The sequence below is a fragment of the Oncorhynchus kisutch genome, linkage group LG10, assembly GCF_002021735.2.
Source record: "Oncorhynchus kisutch isolate 150728-3 linkage group LG10, Okis_V2, whole genome shotgun sequence".
Lineage (NCBI taxonomy): Eukaryota > Metazoa > Chordata > Actinopteri > Salmoniformes > Salmonidae > Oncorhynchus > Oncorhynchus kisutch.
In genome coordinates, this window is record NC_034183.2 from 38,726,961 (window position 1) to 38,736,245 (window position 9,285).

Below are 9,285 nucleotides of genomic sequence, written 5' to 3' on the forward strand. Positions count from 1 at the left end.
CGTGCCATAGAATTCTGCGGCAGCCCGCAAGGTGTGATACAGTATGACGCAACTTTTACAGGAAGAACCACTGTATGATACGGTACAGGACAGTAGTTTTATTCATTAGAGCACAGTATTGTACAGTATAGTTGAGTTTAATTTAGTACAGTAAAGTTTAGTTCAGAAGAGTACAGTACAGTAAACTCTACTTTACTTTTATTTACTGTACTCTAGTGTTCTCTAATGTACTATACTCTATACTTTTCTTTACTGTAATCTGCTGTTCTCTACTGTACTGTGCTGTCCAAACTTGTGAAACATAATGTCTATATTTGGCCTAAATCAAGGCCGGTTCTAATCGCACCCAAAAATATGTCCAAAAGATGTTGCCTGAAGTCAATTGCTTAGTGGGTTGAATTGATGTGCCCATCAGCTGAAATAAATACACTTTCACTGGGCTGTATTATGTTAAATTCTCACTGGAATTGGTCAAAAAGTACATTGCTTCTCGGTGGAGGTATATCTATAATAATGTGAAGCTTTCTCAGAAAAAACAGTTGCATAAACCTATGAAATAATAGCATGCACTTATCTGTAGTCCAGACGATTGGTTTTGGTTCAGTTCTCACTATGGAATAGTCCTTTCTGGGTAACGCTAGTAATTAGTTACGCTATTCATGAAATATGCAACAGAGAGCTGAATCCAGGAGTCCAGATTCCACCTGCATGATGACATTGACAGCCGCAGAGAGAAGGGAGCGCACAATTTAGCTGCCATAAGTAGCCTACTGTAAAACATCTTTATTGAGTACCACAGTATGAGTCGTAATACCCATAAAACCTAGCGGTAAAACTCGGAAGTAGTTCCAATCATTTTTTCACCATTCATTTTTTTGCATCTGAGATGTTTTAACTACTTCATATAAGGTCTGTGTTTCGTGTAGGCTTACCTTGTAGTGAAGTATTGATAACCGTGCAAATCTCTCTCGGACAAGATAACTTATATCAATATATTTGTCTGTAATTGTCCCACAAATGTGGCTATCATACAGTACTACACATCCTGTCGCATATTTCACCATGCAGTAACCTGTCAAGTAGATATTATAGCCTTTAGTTTGATATCCTGTATTTCTTATGTATATTCTTGTTTAGAATTTTTCAAATTACCTAGCTAGCTACCTTAAATACATTTAATTACTAGAATTACCATCTGGACTTTGTAGCGAACTAGCTAACCTTAGGTCTCTCCGTCGATCTGAACCCAGCTAGCACAGTGGATCTCGGCCGATTCCGGCTGAGATTCAGGGCACTCGACTGAGAGTCAGAATCAGCCGACGTTATGTGGCCCGAGTCTTGTCCACCCTTGGCAGTATTACCTACGGCTAGGATGCGGGGAATGAGCTCGGAACGATTCTGGTGTAAGTTATCTGGCCCAGATGTATTACTAGGGGCTCGGGACGATTCCGGTGTGAGTTATCTGGCCTCGAGCCGATTGTGGCTACTCTCTGGCAGATGATTACAAGGGCTGCTTTATATAATTAACATTTCATTATTTATTTTTCCATATTTTCCTCATGGTTTCCGTGATCAAATAAAAAATAAAAAATACATGTTTAAGAGTCCTGTTTAAGTAGTATTTTGATACTTTGTGCAAGGCAAATTGATAAGCATTGAAAACTTTGTGGATGGGGCCTCCTGAGTGGCGCAGTATTATTCTAACCTCATAGTGTGGAAATACATTTAAAATGCAAGAAAATCAAGTTGACTGCACTGGACCTTTAAAACTGCAACATTCTCTACGCCCATGGCAAAATGTGTAGAATTGCAGGAAATGTATTTTAAAACATGACATTCTCTCCACTATCAAGATGGGGGCCAGTAAAATGTTTTGTAGCGATGTGGGGGGCCTGTCATGCCAAATAATGTCCCCAGGCCAAATAGTGCCCCACTCTACGTCACAATGGATTTCGGTAAACTGTTAGCGTCCATTGCTATATCAACGGTGTGATGACCTAATGATTCAAATTTTGGAGATCGTCATTTAGACTGAAATGACGATCTTTTCATCGTCGCTATGCAAACAAGGCTGATTTCTGCGACAATTTCGCTGTTTAACAAGTTTTGTTAAGCTAATAAAATGGAAACATTAATTCAAACAACTTTTGGGTACCTTGTGAACCTTACAACATGAAATCCATGTCTTAAACATTGCTACATTTCGGGTTATGGCAAAAAAAAACGTGTCATCTTTTTGATACATTAAAATAACTTACCTTACAGATCAGGAGTTCAGCTAATTTCCACTCCATCCATATGCAAATCTGTTAGAATCATACATTGGCTTGTCTGGCTGTCATGTTTTAATTTTAACCTATCCTTCCCTTATCTACACTGAAATAATATAAATTGTCGTCCTCTATTATGATAAAAAAAAAATCTGTCTGGCATATCTCATTAGTATGAACCTTGTGGTTGAATATATATGTATCTATTGTAGGTCCTAGGATACAACAATGAATAATGTGGAACAAATAAATACCGTCAAAGGATACCATACAACTTACAATAATGAACACCTTGTGAAATAGCTGAGAAACCAACCTGACAATATTTAAGATTTAAATACATAAACTTTGATCGTTTTTTGGTGAAGTTGTGTCATTAATATTGTTGTACACTCACATGGCAATTGGACTGAAATACTTTATTCTGGTGTGTGGAATAAAGAGGTGGGTGCTGTGTGGGTGGGAGGTTCTGCCTGTCACTTGTTCTCAACAGGCAGCCAGTCTCAGAAGGGGGACTTGAAGAGGGAGACTGCAAAGTCCAGGCGCGGCTGCTCTCTTTGCTCTGAGTGTTTGCAGTGCTAGTGTTTTTAGATAATCTGTTTCTCAAATTTTATGTGCCCAGTATGATAGTTTTCTTGCTCTTTCTTAGCAGATAATGACAACAGTAGCTGTACATGATGTAATGAAAAGTTGGAGGGTGGTTGGTAATGGAGGACATCAGGTGGATCCACATCTGGGTGTTGGGCAGAACCCCTAGCTCATGGAGAACAGGAGCAGAGTTAAAGGGAACAGGGTAGGAGACAGAGACGTAAACAAGGAAACACACAGGTTACACTTTACTGTGAGAGAATTTGATGGATTAGTGCCGTGTTATAAATGGGAGATATGTACTTTTCAACACATTTGGAAGGTATAGCCTACCTCAAGCTGGTCCCCCTCTGACTCAGAGCACAGAGAATCAGACTGATCCAAACTCACTGGTTCTGGTGGAAGGGTTACCTCCTGAGGGGCTCGGACAGTCGATGGTCCTAAAGTCATTTGGAGAAGTAAATTGAAGAGGTATATTTTTATAAGCTTAACTACCATTTCTTGCTTTCTCAAATGTCAACCAAAGCTTAACATACTTTGTCTATTGGGCTTCACCGAAGTGTAGGGCGTCAGTGCTTCCAGTGGTCGACCGTCCAACTGCTCCAACTGTAGAAGATTGTTGGCTTTCACCGAGGTAACCCTAGGAAGACGAAGAGAAAAATATCAGTGTTAAGGAAACTGAAACTAGCTTCAGGTTATTGTGTGCAAATGCTTATAGTTATTATCAAGATTTTTTTATATTCACTTTAACAGATGGTGACCTCAGCTAGGAGAGAAAAAGCAGCGAGATTTCCCAGGTCTCGCCTTCCTTTCGTCCTTCTTCCAAACCATGAATTCGCTCGGATGTCGTAGCACTTGGTCCCCTTCTTGATTCTGCTCCGGTAGCTCTCCTTTTGTTTCTCCTACGCCTTGTCCATGTTCAGTCTCACCTTGATTGATGACAGGAATACATGCAATTATATTTCATGTTACAAATACATTTCTTACATATCTCTTGGAGGGCAAGAAAATAAATGAACAGCGGGCAATCATTTTTACCTGGTCAAAAACCTCCACATCCTTCTCAGTCCGTGCCTGAAGGTAGTACTCGAACGTGTTCTGATCAACTTTGACAACTTCCACTATCAGGTGGGGTTTCAGTGATCTGAAAGTACGTTATACAAAAATAGCAATAGACAAACAACACTAAGTCGATCACAAATTTGAAAGACTTCAGTGTATACAATAATTGAATATACTATCACATTTTTTTTTGCCTCAGTCAACAGCTGCGGCTCCCGTCCGTACACGGCATGGATTCTGCTGTTGTGTGCAAAAGGAATTACCTTCAGGTTGTTCTCCCACCCTTCTTGGAACCAATCAAGAGACTTGCCATTGGCAGTCTTGAGGGTCTGGTTGGTCCATTCACCAAATCTGGAGGAGGGGGTAGAAAAGCGATATTTATTAACAATGTAAGATATTGAAATATGTCTGATTATGTACCATGGAAAAACAAATTGTAAAAAATTAAAAATAAAAACATTGGTGACAGAATAACATAACATCCTTACCGTGTTCCAGCGTTAGAGAGATTACTTTATTCTTACCCGTATCTGTGTCATACAGTATACAGATTTTCATGTGTGTAAGGATACTGACACACACACACACACACGCACATTATATAATATTGAGCTGTGGTCAAATAAAGAAACCATTACAACATTTTAATGTGGACACTTGTGCCATGGTGAAACAACTTTGATGGGCTTCAGCCCGTCTTTACCTTCTCAAACTTCTGGCAGGCTAGACGGGGTACTGGCCTTTAAAACCTCTTAAGGACCGTACCCTTTTTTTCAATCTTCACATAAAATGACATTCCCAAATCTAACTGACTGTAGCTCAGGACCTGAAGCAAGGATATGTATACTCTTGATACCATTTGAAAGGAAACACTTTGAAGTTTGTGGAAATGTGAAATTAATGTATGAGAATATAACACATTAGATCTGGTAAAAGATAATACAAAGAAAAAAAACATGCGTTTTTTTGTTTTGTTTTTTTGTTCCATCAACTTTTGAAATGCAAGAGAAAAGCCACAATGTATTATTTCAGTTTAGGCACAAGTTATATTTTGGCCACTAGATGGCAGCAATGTATGTGCAAAGTTTCCGACTGATCCAATGAACCATTGTATTTCTGTTCAAAATGTATCAAGTCTGACCAAATGGTAAAGAAAGTGTTAAATTTTCAGTCGTTTCGGCCCTCTGAAGCAGCAGGTAGTAGGCAGGTTGTCACTGTCAAAAACACCGTCCTTGGAGAGCAATTCTGAGGTAATAATTTTGTGTGGACTGAGCAAGCGTTTATGGGGTGAAATAGAACTAAAACTGCCCGCATTCTCCTTCCTTCGCAACCACTATGAGGTAAAATAGAGCCAAGCAACCAGCATAGCAACGGACAGTTTGGTTCATTACGTAATCCGGTCAGAATGTTGCAAGTTCTAGCAACATAAGCTAGAACTCATTGAATCCCATTGTGACTTAGAGGGGGACACTATTTGGCCGGGGGACACTATTTGGCATGGCCCCGCCAACCAAATCTCACTTAGGGCCCCCTAAAAGGCTAGAGCTGGCCCTGTCTGGCTGTTTAACTTTTTCAGGAGTAGGGCCATTTGAGGTTTTTATTCGGCAGGTGATGAAATACCAATTTCAAAAAATAAATGAATTTGATATATTTCACCTCCAAGTCATCGAATTTGCTAGGTCAATAAAAGCTCAAATCTGTGACAGTCTGAGGTCCTATAGAGATCAGAGATGGTCCCTAATTTAGAGAGTCTCCGATGCTATAAATGCTTTTATTACAGGCTATGGCAGTGTTTTTCATTGTTGCAGTCCACCCCATTGCAAAGTGCACATTCACTTCCATAACATTGTTCTAGGCTACCAGAATGTAAGAATATCATCCACAATAAAACTGCAGTACAATGAAATAATGGTTGTTTAGTTAATGGTATCTGGTAGCTTTCTGTGTGTGTTTGCTTCTAATGGTAATCCTTCGTCTGTGTTAGTAAATTGCATTGTTTATTGTGCTGCACATTTTCTTCTGTTCTACTGAATGCTTGTTTGATGTTCTACTATGACTAACTCAATTTGTTTTGAGAATTTGACAAATACCACGTAGGCCTTCAGTATGTAATTTATTATAGTCTATTACAGTCCACCAGGTTTTACAAACCTCAATTTCTCATCACATGTATTTCCATCAATAATTATTCAAAAATGATTACACCTGAATTTTACAGTTGAAAATATTACCAGTATATTTTCCCTTAAAGCTTTTAAGCAACTAACATAATGTGTGTAGTAATTGTATTTTTATTTCAGTAGCTAAATAAAGAGGTAGGCATATCAGCTCCAGCTAAAACTTGGATTGAAAACACGGAGCAATAAGATCTGTGTGCAGGCAGCCTGCTTGTTCAAGTGCACTGGTCAAAATACCATACAACAGTTTGGACAGAGCGCCCAGTAGTCTACACAACAGTGCTGGAAAACAATGACAATTTCTCTAAACTTCGAAAAGATTTTTACTGCTAAGTGGTAGTCCCTGTTCTCCTTCATTCATGTTTTACTTTTGTAAGTAAGGTGGTGTTTTGTTGGGGAGAAGAACGTCAAGGAATTTTGGGGGGGCTAATTTTATCTAGCTAACGTTAGCTCACTGGCTAATTCTCCATGGACATCCGTTTTCAATTTGACCTGTTGTAGCTAGCTAGCTAACGTTTTGAAATGTTGATATCTGTTTAGTTAATGACAGTAAGTGTGTGTGTGTGTGTGTGTGTGTGTGTGTGTGTGTGTGTGTGTGTGTGTGTGTGTGTGTGTGTGTGTGAGTGAGAGAGAGAAAGATGGCTGGATGGAGAGAGAGAAAAACATTGATTAAATTGATTTTGATTTATTAGTTTTGTGCGTAAATGAGCAAGCGAGAGAGAGAGATGGTTGGATCCTTATATTTTTGTGTATTTTGTATTTGACAATCCAATACATTCTGCCTGTCTGCTCCCCACCAACATTCATTCAACATTAATTCTAACATTACAACTCTCAACTGCTTTTTTCAATTTTTTTTTCAGGGATCTTCTAGCTTGGATGGAAGATTGGAGGAGGGAACAAATGGGAGTACAGTAGTTATCCAGCCTGCTGACTAAGAAATGTAAATAGTCTGTATTTTGCTGTCTATATCTCTCCGAATGTCAGCCTGACTGCCAGATTGCTGAGGGGCAACATAGTCAATGTCCTTGCTATGCTAAGTCTGACTTAGTGAAGACCTTAGGTAATGGTTAATCATGATTTGTTTCTTTCCTTACAGTTCTTGAAACATGTCAATGACCTCTATAGCAAGTACTTGGCCAAGTTACCAGTGACCTATTCCGCCACATCGCAGGGAAAGGAGAGAGCAGAACCACCCCTCCTTAAATCCAGAGTCATTGACTAAGTTTAGTGTGCAAAAGTTGTGTGTTTTTTTCTCCATTTGATCCTCTTATCTTCAATGTGTATTGAATCCTTCTAACCAGCTTTGTGAGAGCTAGGTTTGTACAGCTATGCTGATGATCATTAATGTTTTTTCTCTGCATCAGGTCTCACTGAGACTGGATTCCTCAAGATACATGATATTCAGCTTCCCATGATTGCCTGATCTTACACTCTTAGCCCCTTTCTTGCTATCTAGAACCTAAAAAGCTTCATCCGCTGTCCGCATAGGAGAACCTTTTTTGGTTCCGGGTAGAACTATGGGGACAGCCGAAGAACCATTTCTTCTAAGAGTGTAGTGTAACTAGATCCAATTGAAACAGCACCACTTTAAATAATATATCCTCTTTCTTAAAATGTTTGAGATTGATGACCAATTAGTTAATGTCCCACTGTAATATAAGGGACAGAGGCGCAAACATGCCTTTGCTACCACTCGTGTGCTCCGTTGTAGTTGGTAAGGAAATCTGAGCAGTTGAGACATAGCCAATGACAATGACACATTAAGTAGATTCTGACCGTCAAATATATGTTACTGTTCTGTCGTGTCCTGCATGCCCACATTATGCCAACTGTTAATTTAGTTTCTTCTCTTTTTAATGTTTCCAGTATCAACTAAGGTTGATCAAAAAAGAGAAATATCACAGTCAAAGCAACTAGAACATTTCTGTAACCGTGACAGAGTTTTGTTGTAGTTAAACAGGCTACTTGCAATTTTATTGTAGTATTACAAAATACATGAATTGAACTTCAGGCCAATGAAATGCAAATGACAAAATAGGGTATTGAAACTATTGAAATACCTTCATCAAATACATCCCAGTGGGCAAAACCTGGTTGAAAAGACATCAGCATGACTTCTTATTCTGGTCACAAACTAGTTGAAAAATGACTTTTTTATTTTATCTGCAACATAACAACATGTTGTTGTTGATAAGGACACATTGGTCTTCAAGGCATTTTGTGTTTGTAACAAGATACCTTTTGATGCATCTCTGCCCATCTCTTGCTAGTGCAAAGTATGTTACTGCACTATTCACAGTAATTTACCACCAGCTTGCTGTTACTGTAATACCAGAGCAAAGATACAGTACAATACCGCAAAATGTGCCTACTATACTGTAAGAAAGTAAATGCTACTGTAATCCTAATATTGATATTTTACTTGAATACATGGGATTGGTGCAAGCAGGTTGGCTGCTAGGTATTTGTATATTACAGCATATTTATATCAATTGTACTGCTACAGGCCTAAACAAAGGCTTCCAAACTGGCAAAACACACCAAATGGCAAAATACTCAACCAGTAAAGATTTAAGACTTGCTGCCACAGTGATCTGTCCCCTATTCAAATTAACCTGTTAAGGCACTACTATCGCATATCAGTTCAATTGGTACAGCATTCTCACTAACGGGATGCAAAAAATATAGCTAGCCATTTACAAGGCACACCTCAAAATATGTTAACAAGCAAATTACAGTAGCTAACTGTAATCGTTTTGCTGAAAATGTACAGCAATTTGATACAGTGTGGGAGAGAGGGTGATTGGGTCTAATCTAGTGGGACATACAGTATTTCAATGTAATTTAAGACTGACTCAGTCATTCATCTGGTTTATCTTGATCTTTCTCTTCACCATCTGATATGCCATACTAAATCGGACCATCAAATCACATCTCTCAATCACAAGAATGTGTGCACTCACAAATGGGCTACACCCACAAATGTGCAGTATTTGTGCGCACACACACACACACAGCTGCTGGCCAGATGACTTCATGCCACTAGCTATACAGTGCCTTGCGAAAGTATTCGGCCCCCTTGAACTTTGCGACCTTTTGCCACATTTCAGGCTTCAAACATAAAGATATAAAACTGTATTTTTTTGTGAAGAATCAACAACAAGTGGGACACAATCATGAAGTGG

The 9,285-nt window shown here is 39.0% G+C and overlaps 1 long non-coding RNA gene across 1 annotated transcript in view; it reads left to right on the forward strand.

The window, feature by feature from the left end:
• The window catches only part of LOC116375824 (uncharacterized), a 14,327-nt gene extending 5,568 nt beyond the window's left edge, over positions 1 to 8,759 (forward strand). The window contains exons 2-3 of the long non-coding RNA XR_004211224.1: positions 6,961 to 7,040; positions 7,197 to 8,759. This is a non-coding gene — a long non-coding RNA (uncharacterized LOC116375824). The remainder of the gene's footprint in view (positions 1 to 6,960; positions 7,041 to 7,196) is intronic.
• Positions 8,760 to 9,285: the final 526 nt, after the last annotated feature.